Source organism: Strigops habroptila, chromosome 4 (genome assembly GCF_004027225.2).
Source record: "Strigops habroptila isolate Jane chromosome 4, bStrHab1.2.pri, whole genome shotgun sequence".
Classification (NCBI taxonomy): domain Eukaryota; kingdom Metazoa; phylum Chordata; class Aves; order Psittaciformes; family Psittacidae; genus Strigops; species Strigops habroptila.
In genome coordinates this window covers 57810121-57822866 of record NC_046358.1, presented here as the reverse complement: position 1 = coordinate 57822866, position 12746 = coordinate 57810121, and the positions used below count along the sequence as shown (strand labels likewise).

The 12746-nt window shown below is 43.1% G+C and overlaps 1 protein-coding gene and 1 long non-coding RNA gene across 10 annotated transcripts in view; one reads left to right on the top strand and one right to left on the bottom strand.

Moving 5' to 3' along the window:
• Positions 1 to 4045, bottom strand: part of TEAD1 (TEA domain transcription factor 1) — a 159745-nt gene extending 155700 nt beyond the window's left edge. For 6 of the 8 annotated variants that reach the window (XM_030483228.1, XM_030483230.1, XM_030483232.1 and 3 more), the window contains exons 1-2: positions 3685 to 4045; positions 2906 to 3049 (exon numbers count right to left, since the gene is read on the bottom strand). The gene's annotated coding sequence lies outside the window, so the exon portion shown is untranslated. Of the gene's footprint in view, positions 1 to 2905; positions 3050 to 3684 lie in introns of those variants that run through there. The other 2 variants (XM_030483229.1, XM_030483235.1) reach the window with 2 other exon arrangements.
• Positions 2361 to 3295, top strand: LOC115606777. 2 transcript variants are annotated; one of them, XR_003990998.1, is made up of 2 exons: positions 2361 to 2597; positions 2977 to 3295. It is a non-coding gene; the product is annotated as an uncharacterized LOC115606777 (long non-coding RNA). The 2 variants fall into 2 exon arrangements; XR_003990999.1 differs by lacking the exon at positions 2361 to 2597 and adding an exon at positions 2772 to 2858.
• Positions 4046 to 12746: the final 8701 nt, after the last annotated feature.

Genomic DNA, 12746 nt, shown 5'->3' with positions numbered 1-12746 from the left:
TGACCAACTTTTGACAGAAATCTGCCTGCAAGTTTTAGACACGTTACAAGCAAAACAGAACATAAGCCCCATGCAAAAAAATTTAAAAAGCATGTGTGTCAAATCTGATATTCTTTTTAATCAGAGACACAGAATAGCACCCATGTCCTTCTTCAGACACCGAATATCATACTAACCATGTACATAAAGCATATGCTGTAAATATCTTAGTATTTAATCCGGCAAATGTTTATTCCTATGAGTCATCCCAGTCACTTTAACCTGAGTAAGAATTGGATCTAGGAAACCTTTTCTTCTTAAATGAATAGAATCATTTCAGGAAGAAAGTTTTTAAACCATCTCTGGAAGGATGTAGCATTAATATTAATGTCAAGAAGAAATACCAAATAAAAAGAGTGACGTATGCATGTGTATATACAGTCAGAAACCATGTATTCTAAACATAATGTTTGAAGGTAACCTTCTCCCAAACACACACATTCAGAACTGTACACAAAATCTTCGTGTTTTGGAAACAGTCTTAGGAACTTTCCAATGAAATCAGGTTACTTCTAGGGAAATTGTTCCAACAAGTGTAACGATCCTACTTGATATATTGAAAACTGACAGCTATATCATAATATATAATTACATATTTTTATCTTTCACTTTTTTTTAAGTGAAAAACACCAGAATTTCTCTGTAGTTCCAGAAATCATTATTACCCTTTTGCCTGTACTATGTCTTGAAAATTTGCTTACAATATGATCTACAAAGGTAGCTTAAAAACAAAGAAGGAAGTTTTTTCCCCTGCATGTGACTTCACTGAGCTTAACTTTTTCAGGCATAGACAAACAAAGCCTAAAAACCACTTTAACGATATCCAAAACCACTACACTGTCCAGCAACAACAACAACAACAAAACACTTGTTACAAATTATACCAAACATGTTACACATATGCTCACACATCTCCATACATCACAATACACTATCATTTCTCAGCTGGAAACTCGCGGCAGGTCTAGTTCATAATTAAGTTTCTGTTGTTCTTTTTTAGCTGTTTAATTAAGACTCCTCTAAGTGGAGGCCGTCTTTACTAGGACTCCGTTCAAATCAGAATTTTCCCTCTGCTTCACCACTCGTGTACACCCCACTCAGCACTAAGAAACTGTACAGAACATAAAACTGTAATTTGAACTCAAGAGCTGTTGTTACACTCTCCTGGGTGCAAAGGCTAATAATATTTACTTCACCAAAGCAGCATATGTAAAATTGATGCTCAAATACACGTAACACGTTTAGCAATAAAGTACTTTCCAAAGGTATTTATAGATTACTAAGAGGAAAAATGGAAATAAATCTTTTGCACCCAAAATTTCTACTTGGTTAGCTGATAAAAACCTGCAGCAGACAAAATGCAGAATTATCCCTACTGGCATTGAAAATGCCTTATGACCTAATTAAAAACCAGTGCAGTATGAAAAGACATGTGTTACCATGAAGGTGAAAAATAAATGCAACCCAAAAAAGTTTACGCTGAATGAAAATAATTTCGAAAAGTTGATCTAAAAAACTTGCAACTTCAAAATGTGACCCAAATATAAAAATCTGAAGTTTTGTGTTTTAAGAACACCCACTGTACTAATTCCTGTATTTCTATTCTCAAATAAAGTATGCATATGTGTGTATAAATATACATATATATATACACATACAAACAAACATGCAAGCTTCCCTCCCGCCCCCAGAAGTAATTTATTATACAGGTCTGTGTCATTTTTAATAGCACCATCTTACCATCAATACAATCTAATATCCCTGTAATGGTATTCCCCAACTATTTATAGAGACAGAATACAAATACATTACAGATATGCATTCCCAATCTAGGTTTAGAAGAAGAATCCTACATAATTTTAAATTAAGTCCTAATGTCATTATAATCATTTTTGTTTTCATATTCAATTGCAGGTAGCACTTAGTTATTTACATGAATTTTCCTGCAAGAGGCATTCCCACAGAGATTTCCAAATTAGATGTACTTCATAAAAACAGAACGTTCAGCTAGAGAAAACAGTATTTTATTCATACAGCCACAAACTTTGCCATTATCTAGGTTAGATACTGCTGTAAAACTGCTAACTGGCAATACTGCATTTTTAAACTTTATCAGCACTAAGGGAAAGCAATTATGCTTCTGTTAGACAGGAATACAGCTGTATAGGTACTTTCTTTCCCTTAGGCTCTGCCATTTCAGCTTACATTTCTTACATATACTATTTTATGTCAGAAAAGGCCAGTGCAATCTGATGTTTCTTGGCCTTTCTTTCCCAGATGGTGCTCAGCAACAAACAGTTAAAAAATACTGGGAGCCATTTACATTCAGCAAGCATAGAACAGAACTGCTCCCTAACTTTGCAGCACTTCTGGAGGTCACTTTTCATTTCTTCCTATCAAAAGGCAGGCACTTGTTTCTAATAAGTTAACAACTCTCCAGAGAAACGTGGGTGGCTGGTATTTCATTGTTTCATAAATATTTTTATATTGTAACACCATTCAACCTAAAACAGATCTCAAGAGGAGAAAAATCACTACTAGGATTACGTTCAACCGAGGTAGGAGCGCAAACTTTGTTACTTGGTAAAAATTGAGATATTTTTTCCCCCTCTCTCGCTTTATTTCTCCTCGTGGTTTTTGTTTAGCTGCTTGGAGGGGGCCGCTTTGTTTTAATTCTGTTACAAAAGCCGTACTGTATAACTTTTTCCCTCCCCCTTAGAAGTGTACTTCCTTTGAAAACGCTCCTTCTGCGAACAAAGGCTGCCACCGGCCCTCCGCATCAGCACTGGGGACATCTGTAGAATAGATCTCTCCAAAATGTTACGGATAAATATTTAAAAAAACCCCCAAACCCTGCAGTTCCTACCGAAAGGAAGTTTTCCAGAGACAGTCTCCTCGGTGGTGGTGTAACTGCGACTTTGTCTTTTTTGGATACAGTGTTTCTGCTGACTCCCGAAAATTTTCCACTTGAATGTGCAATTAACCAGCAGCGGCGGCAGCGGCAGCAGCTCTGGAGAAGGACAAGCAGCAGCGAAAAAGGATATTCCTTCTTTCATCTTTTAGAGGAAAACGAAGGGGGGGAAGGAAAGCAGACCTCGGGGCAGCGCACCGAGCAGAGCTCCGCGCCAGGCCGGGCCGCTCGGCAGCCCGCACCGCCGGGGGATGGCTCCTGAGGGCTGCGAGCGGCGGCGCCGAGCCCGGGGCTGCTCGCAACTTCTTGCTTCCCCGTGGAAAAAAATGTGAAAAATGCCAAGGATCAGTGCGTGCTTGAATCTGTGTGTGCGTGTGCGCGCCTGTGTGTGTGTCTGTGTGTGTGTGTGTGTGTGTGTGTGTGCGCGCCCGGCCGCAGAGCGGTGACTCAGGCAACTAAGTGCGAGCAGCGGCGAGGGGGAGCGGAGCGGCGCGGCGCGGGGCGGGCAGCAGCCGCCTGTTGCAGCTCCGGCCGCGGCCCCGCAGCGGCACAAACTCCGCGGGAAACAACTTCTACCCCTTACCGCGGCCCCTCTCCCGCCTGCCCCGGCACCTGCGGGGGCGCCGGCCCCCCCCGGGCCGACCCCGGCCGGGACCGACCCCCCGCCCCGCCGCACAAAGCGCCGGCGGCCGGCACGACACGGCACGGCGTGCGCGCCCGCGGCCCCCTCTTACCTCCGCGCCGCGGCCCCCCTCCGCGCACCGCCAGCGCGCCGCGCTCCGACGGCAAACTTCGCCCGCCGCCCCCGGGCCGCCCCGGCTATTTATGGCCCCGCACCTATTTTTAATCCGCCGCTTTAGCTATTTATACCGCGGCGGTAGGTTGCCGCGGGCCGGCGGACGGAGCCCTCGGAGGATGAGTTGCTGCCCGGCCGGCGGCGGGGCGGGCCGGGCTCCCGGCCGGGCTGCGCGGCGCCAGCGATGCGAGGAATGCGCGGAATGAGGAGAGGAATGAAATGAACGCGGGAGCGGGGCGGCCGCGGGGCGGAGCGCGGCCCGCCGCCCCCTGCGGCCGCGGGCGGGCGGGGCCGCGGGCGGGGCCTCCGCGCTGCGCTGACCTCATAGGGGAGCCCGCGGGAGGGGAGCGGGGAAGGGGCGTCCGCCGTGCTGAGCGACGGGGTCCCCAACGGGGCTGCAGCGCTCGGGGCAAAGGGGGTCTGCAACAAGGTTTGCAGTGGAGTTGCAAAGTATGGGGTTGCAGTAGGGGTTCTGCGGTGGGCCAGAGGAGCTAGCTGAGCTCTGGACCCTGCTGGGTGGGCAGGCTCCCCTGGAAAGCCCTGCTGACCCACACGCGTCCAGCCCCTGGGTGCACCGCAGACCTCTCCCTGTGCAAGCAAACCCCTGCCAGTCCCTAGGAAATGCAGATCTCTGCTCAGAAGGGTGCCTGTAGCACCCAGGGCACAACAGAGTCCCAGAACAGGGGGTGAGTGGGAAGGCTTTGATTACAGCACACCCCAAATCAACATGGACACTGCATGTCCCAGGGGTCCAAAGTCTTCACCTTGAATCCAGGTCACAACCTTTTTCACAAAACTGGCTCCAGCTTCAGATTCGACAGCGACAGTTTTGCACTCCTCCAGTTGTGAGCCTGAGTGCCATTAAACTATCTTTACCCTTCTTGTATTGGCACAACCCATCTCCCAGAAATGCTCCCCAGGCATTATCATAAGTCATGTCTCCTCTGCTAACAATCCGCTACCTTATGGAAATAGTCACAGGGCAGGCACAGCTGTTGTACTGGTGAAAATTTGTATTTGCATAAGCAAAATAGATAACTGGGCACCTTGGTGCCTGTTTGTGAAATAAATTGCCTATTTTGATGTGCAAACACACATTTCTATCCACCTTTGAAAGTTTGTCCAGCAGGGCTACCACTTTTGGAGTTGTCAGGAAAATCACATTATAACCTCAGAAGAACCACATCTTGGTGTCATCAGGCAGCATTAACATGCTCACATCGCATGAAAGTTCATGACATGCTGGTGGAACTCAAATGCCCTGTGTATTCCTTGTGTATGACATTAACATGCCCAGCATGTCTCTCCATGAATACCAAAACCATGCTTGTCCTGGTGCTTTCCCAGTACCAACCTTGTGAGACAGCCATGCTGATAACAGCCACCATTTTAGCCAGTGACCAACCCAGGAGCTTCCTGAAAACAAGTCACTTAAAACTCACGTTGCAGTTTACAGAGACCGCATCTGTTTTTTACCTTTGCAGACCAGGCAGAGTGTGTGATAGGCTCTGCAGGCAGAAGATGCAATGTTCCCACTGGTCACACAAAAGATACTAGCTGAAATCTACTAAAGCCCAGCCCTACAGAAATGGCATGCAATAAGCAATAACATCAAATGAAGGCAAAGTTTGAGCAGGTGTTGGTCAAAGGATGGGGAGAATGCAAAAATGAACATATTTTAGGATATATTTTCCCTACACCATTCTACTCCGGCTAAAAAATCTCTTCCCCAAAGTAGGCTACGAGTAACCTCCTCACACACAGAGAGAATTTCTTTTCTCTTCCCCTCTTCCTTTCCAAATAGCTCTAGTAATATTATCTAATAAGTGTCTAAGTGCCTGCACAATTTATAAAATTCAATCACTGTGCAGATGCCTATATGAAAGCCATAGTCTTCTGAGTGTACCCAAAGTTCACCAACACTCTTCCAAAGCTGGAACAGAAAAATGGGGAAAAACATTGCCCCCTAATACCTATACCATAGATTTTTTTAGTCACTAAACTTAAACTCACTCCACTATGGTTCACTGCACGCACAGACATGTAAAATGTCTTTAAATGAATGTGATTTTTTTCTTGCAGAGAAAGTACGAAGAGTACTGACTCTAACTTCTGTGACTGCACAGGGCCCAAAAGGTATCATAGCTGTAGACACATGGAGCCAGAATAGCAAATTTTGGGACAATGGAAAAATAGAGTTCAAAAACTTCTCACCTATAGCAGTCTTCACAAGTGAAAGTGATTAGAAAATAGCAGGATTATGCTTTCCTAGTGGAAAAATAAAAAAGGGGGTTGATTCTAAACCTGCGGTTGAGGACAAACACAAATCAAACTCAAACCAGGTTGCAGCTGTTTGCCTGTATCGGCAGACAGTCAGTTCAGTAGCTCTTTTACTGTTTCAAGAATTAAAAATTACCTGATGCCTGGACATTTTGCTGTTAACTGTGAGCAGCAGGGAAAGCTCAAAAATGTCTGATTATTTCTCAGGTTCTAAAACTTTGTATGTTAGTGTCCTTCACAGGCAGCGAGGTCTCCAAAACAAATGCTTGGGGAAGACTGGAGGTCTTCCATTAGCACAATGTAAAAGTTCATCTACAATCTACATTTTCCAACTCAAGGCTGAGTCCTGATGAGATATTCTTGCTCACAGGCAACTATACCAATTAAACTATCAAAACTGAGGCCAAGATGAACAGCAAACTAGTACAGTGACTAAATCATGGCACTTTCTGAGCATAGGTCTGTGCACCAGTGAGCTCCAGATAAAACCAATAGCTTCTGAACACCGAGGTAGGGAAGCTCTGTCAAGTATTGATCTTTCTTACCTCTTGGCTTGTATATCCTGTAGGTTGCCATGTCATGCCATGTCATACTGTACCATATTGGAAGTCACTTCAGAAAATACATACCTGGAATCCCAGTGAATTGCTGACAGGAAAAAAAAGGATAGTCTGTGCTTTCTGACAGAAGGTGAGGGTGAGGAAAGACAACATCAGTGTCATCCAGCCTGTTAGTCCAGCCACTGCCTTCATGCGAGAGTAGGCTTCTTTGGAGGCCCTGTGGATGAAGAAGGAAGGCACATTGGAGGCACATTCATACACAGAGAACTTTCTCTGATGAACTGCCTGCCATGTGTTTATTGATGAATGGCTTCTTCAGACACACAGGTGTGCTGAGAATTACAAAAGCTGAAAAAAACAAAGGGACACTGGGACAAGCCCAGACAGGGGTGTTTCCTGGGGACAAATGCTTATGTCAGTTAGAAAGAAGTCACAGAACTGAGGAATATGGAAAAATCTGTTAAGAAGGAGAAAGAATGAGATTCAAGGACACCAGTGAAAAGATTTCAGGGAGAGAGACTGGGCAAAGAGAAGAGACATAGAAGAGGGAAGAAGGGCAAGTGAGAAAAAATATTTGTGACTCTAGAAGGAAGGCAGAAAGGATAAAAAGAAAGTTATAAAAGGGGGATAAAAATGGAGAAAGGAAAATCTCAAAAAGAAAAAGAACTGATGAGGCAGAAAGAACAGCTGAATGGAAACCAGCTGGGAAAGCAAGGGACATTGCAGTTTATGAGAAGAAAAATAGGAGATAGTAGAAACAGGAGATGGCAGTGAGGAAAGGAAATCAGCTTAATAATGAAAGGAATAAGGTAAGGAAGGATAGAAAGATCAAACAGAAGAATATACAATTAGACAATAAAGGTCTGCAGTACTATCAAGTCTTGCATTTGTCAGTGAAATATTGTTTTAAGTGCAAGTCCTACCGAGACTGTGACAGAGGCAAGTATGAGCATACTTAAAGGTAAGATGGAGGCTGGATTGTGGTTTACACATAGGAACCACTTTTGTCTTCATTGATGAGACCACTGATAGTAGCGGCATTAGGGAGACTAACAGAAGAGCTGTTGTTCCCTCTGCTGCTAGCGATACCAGGTACAAGGCACATAACTTACATGTTCCATCGCAGCCACCCAAAACCATTCATGCTTTTAAGTCTCCAAGAGATGAAACAGTACCCAAAGATACAGGGTTAACAGAATTCCTAGTCTACTCTAGAAATAAGTAAACTCGCATCTGCCTGGAGAGTTGTGGCAGATGAAAACAAGATGGACTTTGCAAAATTCCAGATCCAGAGCCTACTTTGGACTTGGAATGAACCTCAAAGCTCAACAACACTTAGATACAGCATTCTGGTTACAAACACTGAAAAAATTTTGAAACTTTGTATTTGGATTGCAGTTCAAGTTAGGAAAACCGCTAATCTCAGGAAATGCTTAAAAGCACTACGTAGATTAGGGTTAATCTATAGTGTGCAAAGAATTAAATACCCAAATCAATGTTGTTGAACATGCCAACAAAAATACTACAGGGAAGCTGTAATGTAATGGAACAGAGCTCTCCATATTATAAATGTAGCTGCTGAGCTTTATAAAGCAGCAGACAGTGTAAAGAATGAAAACAAATAACAGTTTAATAATGAATTACAACAATTGAGTCGAGAGGAAGCCAGGACAAGAACCATGGCCTCAGAGCCCAACTGAGTTAAAATACTACACAGAGGGGAAATATATAATTTGAGACAATTCTGGTTGCTTTTTTCTAAAGGTGAACTGAGAGCTTTTTAAAATTACACGACCAGAGACCAGGGCTGTGTATTTCTCCCACTGACGAAATCGCTAATATCAAAATGGTGTGGCTCTTGTTCTGCTTTAGAGCAAACAATATAAGCACAGCAGCCTATTCCTTCTACTGATAGCCATAATTCTTAGCACCACTCGTTAAAACAAATTGCTGTGGAAACCACTTGGGTGGCTGGGCTTCTAAAAAATATTTTGCCCTACAAATTTTGGTGTGTTACCATCATTTTCTGCTGGGGTTAAAAAGGAGAAAAAAATTTCTATGCAAATTCCCTAAGAATCTCTTTTCCTTGATTCACAAAAATTTCAGGTTTCTGAGCATTTATCAGTCCGCTTAATAAGCAAATGCCATATTTTGACCCCTCTCTTCACTTTGGCCTGGATTACTAACAGTATTCAGATGCTTGAAGTTAGGTGTAGATATTTTTAATTCTCTTCAGTACCAAAGTGCCTTTTTTTTTTTTTTTTATTTCAATGGTTTTTAGGTGGGTACCTATTCTGGGAAATCGCAATACTTATCTAGACATAATAACAACAACAACAGACACCCTAATGTTTATTTTAACTACCTAAGTACCGTTAGAGGGTTCCTTTAGATCATGCTCAAAATCTACATCCAAGGAATATTTCAAAGCAACTAAAAGCACCATCTGCTGTGAGATCCATTGTACAAGGTCATTCACAAGCATTCACTCCACAGGTGACTTCCACAGGGAAAGGCAAGGGACAGACTTTTATCTTTCCAAAGTGAATTATTTCTAAGCAGGCCTTTTCCAGTCACTGAGGACACACAAACGCCATTCCTGGTGTCAATTTGTCCCAGCACGCCCCTGTGGCAGCCCGACCAGCTTTCCACTGCCGGTCTCCAACTTGTAGGCTGCAGTGTGTTCTTTCACAGGCAGGCCTTGCCTTTGTTCCTTGTAATGCTGCTGTTTACAAATTAGCCCATGGCAGTGGGTCCCACAGACCTGGCTCCCTGTTGGGCCTGGCCTGGGCATCTGTCCACACCATTTATATGGAAAGAAGCATGTTGTGTGATGGTAAAGTCATTAACCAACCAAATTCCAAAGATTAGCAGCAAATGTTCTACCACCTTAATGCAAGAAATGGAAGATATTTCCCCAGAAAAAGTGCCAGGCAGCTTCACCAGAGACAGCAATGCCTTCTGCAAGAAGACAAATTCCACTTTCACAACGGACTTTGCTGAGACTGCAGAAGGTGTAAATCAGTGCAGCATTTGGACCCATCTGTTTATAAACAATTGTGGATGTAAGCGAGCACTCGGATGAGATGGGGCTGCTGGCAAAAAGCTGAGCTGCATTTCCTGCTGAGGCTCCTCAGCCCCAATTCAGGAGTGCAAAGGCCACTTCCCTTGCCACACCACGGACAGCACATATGGCTGCTGCTTCTCCTAATCCCTGGAACGCCATGTGCTAAGGGAGAATTTGCCAGATACTGGGAAAGGCTACCAAAACCAGTGAACCACAACTGACAGTGTCTAAAGTGAAAACAAACTGTTCCAAAAAAGGAAGAATTATGTAATGCTCCTTATCCTTACAGAGTCCAAAGTATCATTGGAAGTTCTGATAAATACAAAATCAAACTTTATCTGAAGTGGAAGTGATTGATACCCAACATATGACCAAGGCAGGTAGGATAGATTGCACACTGAAGGCCCAACTAGAATATAGTTACCCTTATTTTACACTGATTTTTCCATTTCTCCATTCATAATGCAGGTAGAATCACACATGGTAAATAAAACTGGGAGAAAACTGAAGTGAGAAAGTCTGAGCTCTGCAGAGGTGTTAAGGGTTACGTTGTTAAGAAAGGAAAAAGTCAGAAGAGATACATCCTCCGCTCATGCTCACTATGCTCATGCTCGCTATGCTCATGCTCGCTATGTCATCTGCATAATGACACCTGCAGAAAGTACCTGAATTCTTCTAACCCTTGTTACTTTGTGAATATTCTTCTGGTATAATACAGAAACTTGGTCCAGCACCTTCAAAGCTCAGGCTTTGTTCAGGACAAAACTGGAGAGTTGAGAGCACACAGCACTGTTTCTGTGGAGATTCAAACCCAGCAGGATTCAGTCTTTCTACTTTTGAATGGGGGAAGCAGGAAAGGAGAGGCAAAGGGAAGGGACTCTTAGAAGACTGTTTTGCTATTTCCTGTTAAAACTTGACTATGTGGATGTTCAAATGAGTATGAAAAGAAATCTAAAGGAAGGTAATGCATTCCGCACTGCAACTAATCCTTGAAGGCCAGGCTTACATGACTTTTCAGTAGGAAAATTACAAAAAGTAATTTTCAGTTGGTTGGGTAATGAAAGAAATAAAAATTACCTAAAGCTGCTGGGAAATCATAATGGTATATGGGTATGTAGTCAAATGGACTCAGTTCACGGGGATGAGAACTACTGAATCAAGTTTCTGGAATGGCCATTACAGAATTTGTAGTAGTAAATATCACCACGTAAATCCCAACCTTTCCTCTTACTTCCCAGAGGGAACCACAAATACTTTTCATCTGGCTTGTATTTAGGAAGACAGTTTTGGGAAACAGGAAAAAGAAAAATCAGCTGAAGATGTAGGAGGCACTGAGGCTAGCTGGTGCTCTAGTCTACCAGAATAGGGTCCCCCACCTTTAATTTTAATATTGGACTGTCTCTTCTCTCACTGTTTTTTATATGTCATGTTCCAGTAATGACAAACAGTAACTGAACTGACAGTGTTACTTACTTGAATTAAAACAACTGTTTAATGCTCTTAAAATTCAGAGTTCTGCAGCTTTGCAAACTCCAGTAGATGGATTGGCTGCTATGAAGCTCAATCCTGATTGCAACTGCTCTCTTTGGTCTGCCTTTTCTGCTCATATGCTCATGATATGTTACACCCAATAGACAGCCAGTCAGAACACATTGCTGGTCTTTGAAGAGGTCCATGGAAAAGGAGGACCCCCTCAAAGAGATATCCTGCAGGAAGAACAATGCCAATGGTAGGAGAATAGCTGTGCAGTCTTATGAACAGGTTTGGGCAGAAGGAAAACAGGGACAACTACAAATCACACTAGTCAGTAAGTGTTCACAGCTCAGGGCTGTGTGCCACACAGCACACAGGGCAAAGTGCTCTGCCCACAGTGTGTTTCACAGGTAAATGGGACACATAAGGAGCTGTGAATCACAGGTCCTGTACATAGTCGTTAAATAGTTGGGTTGAAGTATGTCAAACAATGAGGTGATGTAATGGGCAAATGCTTATCATAAACACAGAGAATCCTGACCTCATTTCACATATGATTTCATCTTAGGTGACCTCACAAGTGCAGTTACTCTACCACCTGCACAGCCTTGTATGTTTTATGTGCTTCTTTAACCCTCTAGATCCTGAAGAAATTAGTTAATTTGTTATTTTTCACAATCAGCCCCAGATGGATGATGTCTGTCAGCATTTCCTGATTTACATAACATTTATCATTTTCAAACCACTTTATAAATACTAAGCAGTTGATCCTCATACCACCCCTGTGCCCTAAGCATTAATACTTCCCTTTTACCAACTGGAAATGGTTATGGGAAGTCAAAGTAATCCTTGCAGTAGCTAAGGTAACAGCAGAACTCAGTACCATCCAATTTTTTAACTGCTGTTTACGCCTCTAGCACATCACACTTTCCTAATGTAAACACACCTACCACACTGCCCTCCAGTAGTTTTTTTTTCTTTCGTATTTACATGTAAAAATCCTTTCCCCAGCTGCATTAGTTCTTGCAACCTTTTGGTCTCTGGTACAGTTAGAGCCAAGCTTCCAACTTGTCCACAAGTGAGTACAACCTCTGTGCCTTAAGATATTTTATCCTGAATGTCTGTCAGGTACAATCAATAGTTTTAAAAAGTCATCTTTTTAACTTACTCACTTAATATGAGGTCACAGAGTCATCTAATTCTTGTGGATACAGAACTGAGGTTCACTGAAAATTGGGCTCCAGCTGAGCTTTGGTGAATTTTTAAAATAAGCAATTAAATGGCTTGTAAAATAGAGGTATTTCAGAACTGACATCAGTAGCTGTTGGAAAGAACTGAAGCTCAGAACGGCTGCATTCTTAGCTGCAGTAGAGCATTCAGCAATGTTAAACTCCTTCCGAGTACACACAAAGGGAAGTAGTTTGATTTATTAACAATAATGACCTTACATACATAGTTACAGGCAGGTGAAGACTTTTGAGTCACTTCTAACTGCCAAAGGCAAGTCAAGAAGAAATGTCAGGTAGTAGTTAGACAAAATTAGAAGCCTGTAAGCCCTTCCTTGGACAGTGTTTCTTCATCTAATCCTGTCCATACTAGCAAAGAGTAGTGGTACATGGC